Raw genomic sequence first — 13,298 nt, forward strand, 5'->3', positions numbered from 1 at the left:
TGACCATAAGGCGCTCCGGATTATAGGGCGCACTGCTGTTGAGCGGTTCCATTCAGGTTTATTTTCATACAAAAGGCGCACCGGATAATAAGGCGCATTAAAGGGGTCATATTATGATTTTTTTCTACATTTAAAACACTTCCTTGTGGTCTACATAACATGTAATGGTGGTTCTTTGGTCCATGTTTTACAGACCACCTTCAAGTCGATTTCTGACCGTCTCTTTAGGAGGGCGGCCTTTTTTACGCGCCTCCACTTCGACAGCGTCTTCTCCCTGTCACCTTTATTGTAGCAGTAGTTTTTAGCGCTTCCATAGCGAGTCTATACTGGCAGATTTAAGTTAGAACAGTAGGCTACTTTGTATTAGAAATGACAACAGCGGACAATGAATGCCCCACAATAGGATAGAGAACAAGAGGGAGCTTATTGACTACAGCACATTTTAGGGACTTATGCAGATCCCAAATACACATCAGCAGGTACCAATAGGTATAAGAAAAGTCGGTTTTGCATTATATTGCAAAACAAAACGCCAGGTAATATGTCTCCTAAAAGGTATATTTTGGTGTCCTTCTACACACACACCATAATATGTTGAAGCACAGTACGTGTGACTATGGTAGCCGTAATGCTCCAACAATCCATCAAGCGGTGCGGCTTCGTAGCTTCCCAAAGTCGTATTAAAACATTGTGACAGATTTTTGAGCGCCGTGTGTAATGTTCTACGTCAGGGGTGTCAAACTCAAATACAGAGGGGGCCAAAATTTAAAACTGAACAAAGCCGCGGGCCAAGGTTGAACAAATTAACCTTTTAATAGGGACCCAAACAATTTTGCATTGAATATTGAACAAGCAAGGCTTATATAACTTTATAGTGACATGCAAAATCGAGTTTCAAATAATAATAATAATAATTAAAAAAATATCAATGGCATATCAAATACAATTTAAATAAAAATTGAATGCCTCTTTTGTATTTGCAGCCTTCTGAGGTAAATATCAACAATAACTTTTTCCACAGGCTAATAAATTTGAAAATAAAATAACAATGAATAAAACAACCATTCAAAACTTTAAACTGCTCAGTTTGCAACACACTGATCTAATCTGATGTGCCCAAGCCAGATACCTGTCATCTCTTCTTGGGCTTTGAGCTGAGGCAACCTTCATTATCAAACGAAGGTGTTAATCAGTCATTATATCTCGTCCACCCAGACCACAGTCTTGAGGGCGTGCCTGAAATGCACTGTCTTTAACGTCCTCTACAAGCTATCGTCACGTCCGCTTTTCATCCATTCTAACATCGTTCAGACCCAGTCACAAGATATGTGCGGCTTCTGTACGCACACACGTGCGAATGCAACGCATACTTCATCAACAGCGATACAGGTTACACTGAAGGTGCCAGTATAAAAAACTTAACACTATTAGAAATATACGCCACACTGTGAATCCACACCAAACGAGTTCGTGCTGCAAAGGGTTCTGGGTATTTGCTCTGTTGTGTTTATGTTGTGTTACGGTGCGGATGTTCTCCCGAAATGTGTTTGTCACTCTTGTTTGGTGTGGATTCACAGTGTGGCGTATATTTATAACAGTGTTAAAGTTTTTTATACTGGCGCCCTCAGTGTAACCTGTATCGCTGTTGATGAAGTATGCGTTGCATTCAATTATGTGTGCGTGCCGAAGCCGCACATGTTATGTGACTGGGCTAGCACTCGTTGGACTGGCTGAAAAGCAGACCTGACGGTTTTCGGGAGTGGCGCTGAAGTTTGAAAGACTCCTGGGAGGGTTGGCAAGTATTAGAATTAGCGGTGAATGCGGTGTTACCGTGGCGCCGCCGCAATATATAATCGGCGGGCCAGCTTTAGTGTTAATTTGATATTGCCTCAAGGGCCAAGTGAAATTACACGGCGGGCCAAATATGGCCCGCGGGCCAGAGTTTGACACCCATGTTCTACGTTCTCCATGAAACAAAGGTTTGCTGTTGCTTGCTAACCTATACTTGTTAGCGTCATTTAATGAACTGGCGTCTACCTGCAGTACACACCTATATCGTATGTGTGACTGCCATCTACTGGTCACACTTATCATTATGCCATGTGTCAAATGAAATTGCTTGGAGCTGGGTAAGCACAACCAGAATGAATCCATACATAAGGCGCACTGGGTCATAATAGGGTCTATTTTTTGATTATATGTTTTACAGTGAGTAGAACATTTGATTCCAACGCCTTTTGACTCAGCCTCGGTGTCTCGCTGTGGGCGGATGAGTGGACCGGTCCTCCTGTCCATAACTTTTAGTCACCGGCTCGTCAAGAGTGTGTTAAAAGGCGTCCGAGTGGGTGAACCAACACGTGTCCAACGCTCTTTGGAGCTGCTCCACTTAGCATCACTAAGCCTACTTAATGACGCGCTCTGTCCAACGCTGATACCACGCCGTGTCGCCTACACACGCGGAGAACCACACGCACTGACCTGACCACCGCACAATGGTCATTGTCCACACAACGCGGACTCATCGTCATCACGTGATCTGCTTTTGTTCAAAACGGGAGCAAACATTACTGCTCAGAAAGAAGCCAACTGGTCACATGCTGTGATTTATTCATAGCTGTCATGTCCGCCGTCATTATTCCAGAGACGGCATTGTGTGTATTCAGTGTGTTAAGTACTGTATTATAATCATGATCATACATGACAGTTTGCTCTCTATCATTACCGTAAACTCCAGACTGTAAGCTGCTACTTTTTTCTTACGCTTTGAATCCTGTGGCTTATAAAACGGTGCGGCTAATTTATGGATTTGTCTTTGCCATAGTGTCCTTCCATTGAATGCTTTAACCCAGTGGTTCTCAACCTTGTTGGAGGTACCGAACCCCACCAGTTTCATATGTGCATTCACCAAACCCTTCTTTAGTGAAAAATAAAATGTTTTTTTTTTTTTCAAATTCAAGACAAAATAATATGTTTTAGGTAACGCTTTAGTATGGGGAACATATTCTAAGTAACAAAGACTTAATTTAGAGTTTTTTGGACACTAGGGGAACATATTCTAAGTAACAAAGACTTAATTTAGAGTTATTTGGTTAGGGTTAGGGTTAGAGGGTTAGGGCCAGGGTTAGGGTTATAATAAGGCCATGCCGAATAAGGCATTAATAAGTACTTAATAATGACTAGTTAAGAGATAATATGTTACTAATTTGCATGTTAATAAGCAACTAATTAATGGTGAATTTAATCCCCATACTAAAGTGTTACCATGTTTTATTACTGGTGCACAAAATGAACCGTGCATGAACATCACCTTGTTCAAAGAACAAAACCAACACAGTGCATAAACTCATAACAAATTACACACATACAAATCAGTGTGACTTCTGCTGTTGCCGTATCCGTAGTACGCCGATAGGGAGAAGTTTTTATTTACACGAGGAGTCGGGTGTGTCTTGACCTCCGCCGAACCCCTGAGCCCAACTCACTGAACCCCTAGGGTTCGATCGAACCCAGGTTAAGAACCACTGCTTTAACCGGAAGTAGAAGTGCTGTTCCCTAACCCTAACCCAAACACTAAATCATGTTATTTTTGAATACTTTTATAACTGATAACAGTAAAATTAGATTTACAGCCCCAAAATCTTATTATTGTTATAATTTCGATGTCCCTCCCTCCACCGTTTGACCAATTAGAAAGTATGTGAGTGTGTCACATCCAGTTTGCCAGTTGCGTACCGCCCTCTTCGTCTGGCTACTGCCACTGGTAAAGTTACTAAACATGTCAGACTTAAATAAATCTAAAAGGTGTTGTTACGGTTCTCAACTTATTCATGACAATGTCAGGAGCGAAACGAGATTTTGTATCGAGGGTGCCTTTGAAAGATGGAGACGATTGAAAGCGGAGAAGATTTTTTTCATCTGACGCCAGACTTGCTAATTTCCTCCTTGATAGGTAAGTCAGGCATTTATGTTTTCTTATTACTTGTAATACATGGAAATGGACATTTGGTAAATAAACTATATTGTCCAATACAGTCTATGATATTGTTTAACAAAGCTAGTAAGTTTGTGCAACGAATGCTTAGCATGCTAGCCCGGTCAATGACACATCGACATACAGGCTAACGGGGGAAATATATGCCCGTTAGCCTGTATGTCGATGTGTCATCCAACTTATAGGGAAAAATATATTTTCGAAAAATATAAACTATGTGGGTATGGGTAGTGTCAGTGCCTATTTCGTTCCCAATATGCAGATATGCTAAGGAAAGCTTAGTTAATTGCGGTTTCTGGTACTGTATGTGCACCAACACATACAGTATGGGGTGGTATTTGCTTGGCACAATATAATGCATTACATGTAATGGTTTTCTACATTGTGTATTGACATGGTAGTAGGCTATACGATTTATGTGTAACATAGTTTTTGCGTAATGTGGGTGGGCTCATAGAATCGCACTCTGCACAGAAAGGTGGTGATTGATTGAGTTTAGTTTATTTCCAACATGAACACACTTACAATATAAGACATCACACATAATTTCATATCATTTCTCTTTACATCATGTCCGAAAAGGAGTAGGATGAAGCAAAGCTTATTTAATCCTACCCCTCTCCCACTTCAGAGAATTTACAAACACATATGTTCATTTACTGTCTTCCTTTTGTAACACAATTACATCAGTGAATGATTAATACAGCAGTTCTTGCAATATATAGTTAAGTCAGTCATGATAATAATACTGAGATGAAAAATATCCCGTTTTCAATAAGGTTGAAGGTATTTCTCATAATTCTTCTTCCTTGTACTTTGTAAGCACCATTAATTTGAACAACCTCTTAACTGGATCATATCAGTACATTGTTTAACTGTGTTGCTTAATCCATTCCATAGTTTAATTCCACGTACTGATATGCTAAAGGTCTTAAATGTTTTATGTGCATACACATGTTTTAAGTTAGTTTTTCCTCTAAGGTTATATTTAGTTAAGAAGAATTGTTGTACATTCTTGGGTAGCTGGTTATAGTTTGCTTTGTACATGATTTTAGCAGTTTGCAATTTTACCAAATCGTTTAATTTAAATATTTTTTATTCATTAAATAAAGTGTTTTTGTGGTCTCTATATCCAACATTATCTAGGGCTGGGCGATATGGCCTTTTATTAATATCTCGATATTTTTAGGCCATGTCACGATACACGATACATATCTCGATATTTTGCCTTAGCCTTGAATGAACACTTGATGTATATAACCACAGCAGTATGATGATTCTATGTGTCTACATTAAAACATTCTTGTTCATACTTCATTAATATATGCTCATTTCAAACTTTCATGCAGAGAGGGAAATCACAACTAAATCAATTTACCAAAATGGTATTTATTAAACAGTTATTAAGCAGTGGCACAAACATTCATGTCATTTCCAAAACAGAAAGTGCAAGATTGTCAGAGACATTTTAAAACAAGCTATAAGTGCACTTTTGTGCATGATGTCACTAAGATGACATATCAAAACAACACTTAATTAAAGTGCACTTTTTGTACAAAACGCCACTACAGTAGTTTAAAACAAATAAAGTGCACTTTTGTGCATGATGTCACACAAGATATTTCAATAAGTGTCAAATAAAAATAAGCTGCATAATAGGAAATCAAATAATGTATGTCCTTCGCTATGTGGTAGGTTACTGCGGACGTTATCTCCTTCTGTTGTTGACATTTTTTTTTATACGGTGTTGATCTGGAAATAGTTGCTTTGGCGTTTTGTTGGTGTGGCACCGAACGGAGATGTTGACATGCAGAGTTTCAAGCACTCCTTTTTCTCTAGCGGGTGACTTTTCAAATGATGCTACATTAGCAGTGGTGCTACTTTTTGTAGCAACGCTTTTGCCGCATATCTGTTCAACATATTCCCCCTTGAAGCCAAACCACCGCCAGACGATGGACCCCGTGCTGTTTTTCTTGAGAATTAATTCCTCCTTCATTTGTTACCAGATTCGCACCTTCTCTCTCTCGTATTACCACTCGCACCGCACCGTTAGAATCACAGCTAACGTTACCATGTCGCTACCTCTCTGGTCCGCGGGAGCGTGTGACGTTGCACACGTGACGTATGTAAAAAGGTGTGCTTGTTTTAAGTCTCTGTGAGAAGGAGAGACAAGAAAGAGTGGGAAACGCATGCAGTGTAATGCCCGCAGCTAAAAGCAACTGCGTGAGAACGTATACTCGAATATCACGTAATAGTCATTTTCTATATCGCACAGAGTATATCGATATATCGCCCAGCCCTAAGTCTAACTGATCCTGTTTGCAACACGGTTAGTCAATGAAGTGCACATTTGTAGTTATTTCCCCATATTTCTACACAATAGCTCAGATATGGTAACACTAGTGAGCAGTAGAGAATATGGAGTGATTTTTGGTCCAAAACACATTTGCTTTGTTCATTATTTAAATATTTCTTGCCACTTTATGTTGCATATTTTTATATGAGATTTCCAGTTAATTTCATCATCTATTATTACACCCAAAAATCTAGTTTATTTTACCTTTTCAATGTCTACGCCGTCTATTTGTATTTGTGTATGATGCTCTTTTGATGTGTGTACATGGAAGAGAATGCAGTGCAACATGGAGTTATGCTGAACGAAATGTGGCGGTAATTTTACTGTTGGCCTTGGCTTGCCATCAAAGTAGACCTATGCGATATATAATATATTATTATATATTATTATTTATAATTATTTCGATGATGGTCTTTGTGGTCAAACCAGACATTTTAGCAGGGTAATGCCAACAACTGTCCCGAGTCCCGACTAAAATATTGCTGCGTAACTTTACAAATACATTTGGCTAATCGGCATCAGTAAAATGTGGCATAATTACTTAGTAAACCATCTTGCAAGAAGCATAAACAAGAGAAACCTACAGCGTCGATTGTCATTTGAAGTTCCTTGGAGTAGGATTCGGATTCGGCTGCGTATCAGGCAACCTCAGTCAGGGAGAGTGGGAGGGGACTACAGAATTTTGACCGTTATTGCAGTACCATTTCTGGCCACATTACTACATATGGCACCTTTTTAAGTTTTACAATATAAACAAAACAATTCTTGCTTACTAAAGTGTCCCATGTGTGATGTCTGTAGGAGTGTTTTTATGCATATTTGTACATGCTAACGTAATGTAATGACACTAGCATCTTTAGCATTAGCTATTATGCTAACACGTTTACAAGTGTTTGCGTTAGTATTATTAATTTACAATGTCATTCTTTTTGTATTGTTTCAGTTTCGTAAATTCACCAGAATGTCAGCGTGGCATTATTGAGTCTGTTTAGCTGATTGGAGAGCTAGCTTCCGCAGCTAGTGGGTCCATTACGATGACTTCTGTTTTGTTTGATCAGCCGTTTTACTGCCGTGTGGAAACTATTAAGGTATGTAAATAAACATTTACAGAATCTTTCTGTGTAAATAACTAAATTTCACAACGTATATATTGTATCTGCGACTTATAGTCCAGTGCGGCTAATATATGGAAAATATATGTTCCCTAACATTTAGTGGGTGCGGCTTATATACCAGTGTACTCTATAGTCTGAGAAATATAGTACTTTTCTTAGTTTCTGTATTTATTTCCTGTCTAGCACTTTTCATTTTAGTTTTCCACTTCCTGTTTGCCTTAATCCATTTTCTTGTGGGTTTTTTACCTGTACCTGGTTGCCAATCAGGATGCTTGCTTTGTTTGCTGTGCGCTTCACAGTCTTTGCTCTTTGTGCACTTCCAATCTCCACATCTTTGTTTTTTGTAAGGAAATATAGTTTTACCTGTACTATGCCTGCTGTCTAAGCATCTTGGGGTTCCAGACCAACAGAACACAACAATTTCCAACATCTGATTTTACAACCCAACATCCATAGGCAGATTGTGGACTCAAAACTGCACCTTACATACTTCCCCACATTCTGGAAATTAAAAGGCCATATGTTTTGGCAAGAAGCTTGTTTGCAACACATATAAAACTCGTCAACATTTTATTTTGTTTATTGTTTTTCTGTGAAATAAAATTTCAGGTTGCGAGCACTTCTGAATTTTAAAGTCAAAATTATGTGTCCAATCGTGATTAATCAAAATTTTAAAGTGTGAATAATCGTGACTAATGAAAATTCATAAGTGGAATAATCGTGATATCAAAATTAAAAAGTGTGTATAATTGTGATTAATCAAAATAAAAAGTGGTATTAATTGTAACTAACTAAATTTCATAAGTGGGATTAATCGTGATATCAAAATTCAAAAATGTGTATAATTGTGATTAATCAAAACTAAAAAGTGTAAATAATTCAAAAGGGTTATTATCTCGATTAATACCACTTCTGAATGAATCCAAATTTAAAAGTGTAATCAATCTTAACTAATTGAATTTCTTAAGTGGGATTAATCGTGATATTAAAATTCAAAGGTGTGTCAAATTGTGATTAATTAATATAAAGAACTGTGATTAATTGCGATTAATCAACGTTATCACCGTCACTCACACCTATGAATTTTAAAGTCAAAGGTATGATCAATCGTGAATAATCAAAAATTCAAAAGTGTGATTAATCGTAACTAATGAAAGTTCTTAGTGGTATTAATCGCGATTCAAATTTCAAAAGTGTGAGTAATTATAATTAAAAAAAAGTGTGATTAGGTGTAATTATTAAAATTCATAAGGGTTCTTATCACGCTTAATAACACTTATGAATTTTAAAGTCAAATGTATGATTGATTGTGATTAATCAAAATTTGTGGTTAACTGTAACTAATCAAAATTCATAAGTGTGAATAATCATTAAATAAAAATTCAATAGCGTACAATTGTGATTCATCAAAATTAAAAAGTGTGATTAATTGTGATTAATCAAACTTCATCAGGGGTATAATCACAATCAATTACACCCGAATTTTAAAGCTTAAAGTATGATTAATCGGGATTAATAATGTCTCTCAGCTAATTGTTATGTTCTAGATTGCGATGTGTAAATCTCTAGTACTTTTAAGTAGTTCACTAATACTTCAACACATTTTTCTACAAGTTTTTTTTAACTGCTTAAATTCTTATCTTTTAATCGGAGAACGGAACCCTGCGAAAACGAGATGCCACATCTGATCCCAAATAAAGTGAATTGGATTTAATATAACATTGGATTCATGTCAAATTGTGTTGCACTGTATTCATGGCTCAGTCCGCATGGGACTTGAACCTGGGTCGTTGGCATGAGAGACAAGTGTGCTATCTACCGAGTTAAAAGGCTAGGTCTATCAACCCAATAGCCAGCGCTGCTCTTCAGCTTGTCAGAGAGTGAGACTTACCAACACACACGTGGCCCAATCTCACTCTCATCCGGGTTTCGGCACCACTGTCACCCGTGTGGTTCAGTCCCTGCCCTCTGTTCCGCCCGGGACTCGAACCTGGGTCGTCGGCATGGTAGAGCAGGGACTAAACCACGCGAGTTACATCTGGTCAGGCTTTTCAGTATGCAGTTTGACTTCTCCATCACAGCAACTCCAGCTAATGATTGCAGCTGCCAGAGACACATTGATTTTTTTCTCCCCTCCATTGGCCCAGAGGCGACTGGTTGCTGTCCTTCAAATGCACCATGATAGGCCACTGTGCCACTGTGCAGCCTGCAGAGGTCCGCTGTCACAGCCAGTGCTCAGGGACCGTCTGACGAACTCTACTGTCGCTTTAATTATGCAGCCATTCAATCACTGGCTGAATTTGTCTGCGCGTCCACAAGTGACAGATAGAGGGCGGCACTGGCAGATATTCAAATGTAGGAAACAGCAGGAAACATGTTGAGCAAATTCAAAAATTAGTGTTGGTCAGTTTGTTTGGGTTTTGTCCAAATAAAAGTTTAATTGGTATAGCACAGTCCTTTTAACGACTTGTTTATTTTTTGGGAGGGGGTAAATAAAATGGTAATAAAAACGAGAAGTGTCCCGATCTGATCTTGCTATCGATTCCAGTATCAGCAAAAAAAATGATTGCATGTAAAATGCCCTCCAACAAGCACACAAGGTTAGTTTTTCCTTGTATTTTAATCAAGTTGTTTAAAAAAGGTAAACATGCTAGGCTATAGGCTACTAGGATAGCTACACAACAGTTAAGCACACAATAGTACACAAGCTAGACTTACGTTATAATCATTGAACAACATTGTCAGGATTGCTCCTGACAGTTTGGTCACGTGTTTGTGTTTTCCTGTGTTTGGTGTTTAGTTCCTGTCCAGCACTCTTATTATCTAGTTTCTACTTCCTGTTTTGTGTGTTGTCATGCAGTGACTTGGTCCTCTGAGCTCTGTTTACTTCACCTGCTCTCGATTGGCGATCAGTGGACTTATTTGTCCCTGATCGCTAATCAAGAGGGTCTATAGTCCAGTGTTACATACCTCTCGATGCTTGTTCATCTTATATGGTATGTGTGCTTTCAAATAAAAAATTTTTTAGCATTTCCTTGCTTCTTGTGCACTTCCGCGTCGCACTAGTGGTTGCTATAACGTAACAAATATTGCGGTGTAAAACAGTACATTTGTCAATATAAACAAGTATGAAATAATTATAGTTGCATATTACTTACACATACAAAGTCTCCGAGGCAGAAGCGTATCACAACGTATCCAGTAACAAGGGTGTCTGCATCATAAGCTTAACTTAATTAAAGGCCTACTGAAATGCGATTTTCTTATTTAAACGGGGCTAGCCGGTCCATTCTATGTGTCATACTTGATCATTTCGCGATATTGCCATATTTTTGCTGAAAGGATTTAGTAGAGAACATCGACGATAAAGTTTGCAACTTTTGGTCGCTGATTAAAAAGCCTTGCCTGTACCGGAAATAGCAGACGATATGCGCGTGACGTCACAGGTTGTGGAGCTCCTCACATCTGCACATTGTTTACAATCATGACCACCAGCAGCGAGAGCGATTCGGACCGAGAAAGCGACGATTTCCCCATTAATTTGAGCGAGGAAGAAAGATTCGTATATGAGGAAAGTGAGAGGGAAGGACTAGAGGGCAGTGGGAGCGATTCAGATAGGGAAGATGCTGTGAGAGGCGGGTGGGACCTGATATTCAGCTGGGAATGACTAAAACAGTAAATAAACACAAGACATATATATACTCTATTAGCCACAACACAACCAGGCTTATATTTAATATGCCACAAATTAATCCCGCATAACAAACACCTCCCCCCTCCCGTCTATACAACCCGCCAATACAACTCAAACACCTGCACAACACACTCAATCCCACAGCCCAAAGTACCGTTCACCTCCCCAAAGTTCATACAGCACATATATTTCCCCAAAGTCCCCAAAGTTACGTACGTGACATGCACATAGCGGCACGCACGTACGGGCAAGCGATCAAATGTTTGGAAGCCGCAGCTGCATGTGTACTCAAGGTACCGCGTCTGCGTATCCAACTCAAAGTCCTCCTGGTAAGAGTCTCTGTTGTCCCAGTTCTCCACAGGCCAATGGTAAAGCATGACTGTCATCTTTCGGGAATGTAAACAATGAAACACCGGCTGTGTTATCCGGCACAACAGTCAAGGGCTGCATTCTACGGCGGGGGTGCGTTATCCGGCATAACACCTGCCGCAATACACCGCTTCCCACCTACAGCTTTTTTCTTTGCTGTCTCCATTGTTCATTGAACAAATTGCAAAAGATTCACCAACACAGATGTCCAGATTATTGTGGAGTTTTGCGATGAAAACAGACGACTTAATAGCTGGCCACCATGCTGTCCCAAAATGTCCTCTACAATCCGTGACGTCACGCGCAGGCGTCATCATACCGAGACGTTTTCAGCAGGATATTTCGCGCGAAATTTAAAATTGCACTTTAGTAAGCTAATATATTAGCTTACTAAACATTGCAACACATTGGCATGTGTTGCAATGTTAAGATTTCATCATTGATGTATAAACTATCAGACTGCGTGGTCGGTAGTAGTGGGTTTCAGTAGGCCTTTAAGTATTGTGGCCAGAGGTGGGTAGTAACGCGCTACATTTACTCCGTTACATCTACTTGAGTAACTTCCATCCATCCATCCATCTTCTTCCGCTTATCCGAGGTCGGGTCGCGGGGGCAGCAGCCTAAGCAGGGAAGCCCAGACATCCCTCTCCCCAGCCACTTCGTCCAGCTCTTCCTGTGGGACCCCGAGGCGTTCCCAGGCCAGCCGGGAGACATAGTCTTCCCAACGTGTCCTGGGTCTTCCCCGCGGCCTCCTACCGGTCGGACGTGCCCTAAACACCTCCCTAGGGAGGCGTTCGGGTGGCATCCTGACCAGATGCCAGAACCACCTCATCTGGCTCCTCTCGATGTGGAGGAGCAGCGGCTTTACTTTGAGCTTCCCCCGGATGGCAGAGCTTCTCACCCTATCTCTAAGGGAGAGGCCCGCCACCCGGCGGAGGAAACTCATTTCGGCCGCTTGTACCCGTGATCTTGTCCTTTCGGTCATAACCCAAAGCTCATGACCATAGGTGAGGATGGGAACGTAGATCGACCGGTAAATTGAGAGCTTTGCCTTCCGGCTCAGCTCCTTCTTCACCACAACGGATCGATACAGCGTCCGCATTACTGAAGACGCCGCACCGATCCGCCTGTCGATCTCATGATCCACTCTTCCCTCACTCGTGAACAAGACTCCGAGGTACTTGAACTCCTCCACTTGGGGCAAGATCTCCTCCCCAACCCGGAGGTGGCACTCCACCCTTTTCCGGGCGAGAACCATGGACTCGGACTTGGAGGTGCTGATTCTCATCCCAGTCGCTTCACACTCGGCTGCGAACAGATCCAGTGAGAGCTGAAGATCCTGGCCAGATGAAGCTATCAGGACCACATCATCTGCAAAAAGCAGAGACCTAATCCTGCAGCCACCAAACCAGATCCCCTCAACGCCTTGACTGCGCCTAGAAATTCTGTCCATAAAAGTTATGAACAGAATCGGTGACAAAGGGCAGCCTTGGCGGAGTTCAACCTTCACTGGAAACGTGTCCGACTTACTGCCGGAAATGCGAACCAAGCTCTGGCACTGATCATACAGGGAGCGGACTGCCACAATCAGACGGTCCGATACCCCATACTCTCTGAGCACTCCCCACAGGACTTCCCGAGGGACACGGTCGAATGCCTTCTCCAAGTCCACAAAACACATGTAGACTGGTTGGGCAAACTCCCATGCACCCTCAAGGACCCTGCTGAGAGTATAGAGCTGGTCCACAGTTCCACGACCAGGACAAAAACCAC

Source organism: Nerophis lumbriciformis, linkage group LG01 (genome assembly GCF_033978685.3).
Source record: "Nerophis lumbriciformis linkage group LG01, RoL_Nlum_v2.1, whole genome shotgun sequence".
NCBI classification, from domain to species: Eukaryota; Metazoa; Chordata; class Actinopteri; order Syngnathiformes; family Syngnathidae; genus Nerophis; species Nerophis lumbriciformis.